The sequence below is a fragment of the Osmerus mordax genome, chromosome 25 (genome assembly GCF_038355195.1).
Source record: "Osmerus mordax isolate fOsmMor3 chromosome 25, fOsmMor3.pri, whole genome shotgun sequence".
Taxonomy (NCBI): Eukaryota; Metazoa; Chordata; class Actinopteri; order Osmeriformes; family Osmeridae; genus Osmerus; species Osmerus mordax.
Genome location: NC_090074.1, coordinates 4,871,820 through 4,872,477, shown reverse-complemented (window position 1 = coordinate 4,872,477; position 658 = coordinate 4,871,820).

Here is a 658-nt window from a genome sequence, read left to right as displayed (position 1 = left end):
GAGAGAGAGAGAGAGAGAGAGAGAGAGGGTGAGTGGTTGTAGTCCCGTTGTAGGGACGTGGAGATGGGGGGGGGGGGAGGTTACGAGGAGGGGGGGGGGGGGGGGGGGGGTTGACCGGCTTCTACTCCGTGCAGCTGTGCCCCATCAGTATCTTCTCCGATCCAATCCGCTCCACCGCGTGTCTGCCGCACCGCGGAAAAAGGCAAGGGAAACAAAGTGATCCCCTTACACAGACACACACACACACCAGCAAAGGGAGAAAGAGAGAAAGAAGGTGGGGGAGCGGGGAGACGAGGGGAGGGGAGAGTTGAAAACAAGTAGGGCAGTGAGGAGAGCGGGGCAGCTGGAGAATAGCAAGTTGAAGTTTTCGCCGTTTCCTTTAGTTTGCAGAAGTGCTGCTCAGCTGGCAAAGTGGGAGGGAACAGGCTCAGGCTTTCAGGCAAGGAAACAGTGCATAATCCAGAGACTTCCTTTTCTCTCCCTCTCTCTCTCTCTCTCTCTCTCTCTCTCTCTCTCTCTCTCTCTCTCTCTCTCTCTCTGTCTATCTGTCTCTCTCTGTGTGTGTGTCTCTCTCTCTGTCTCTCTCAATCTCCCCGTCTCCCTCTCTCTCCCTCTCTCTCTCTCTCTCTCTCTCTCCCTCTCTCTCTCCCTGTCTCTC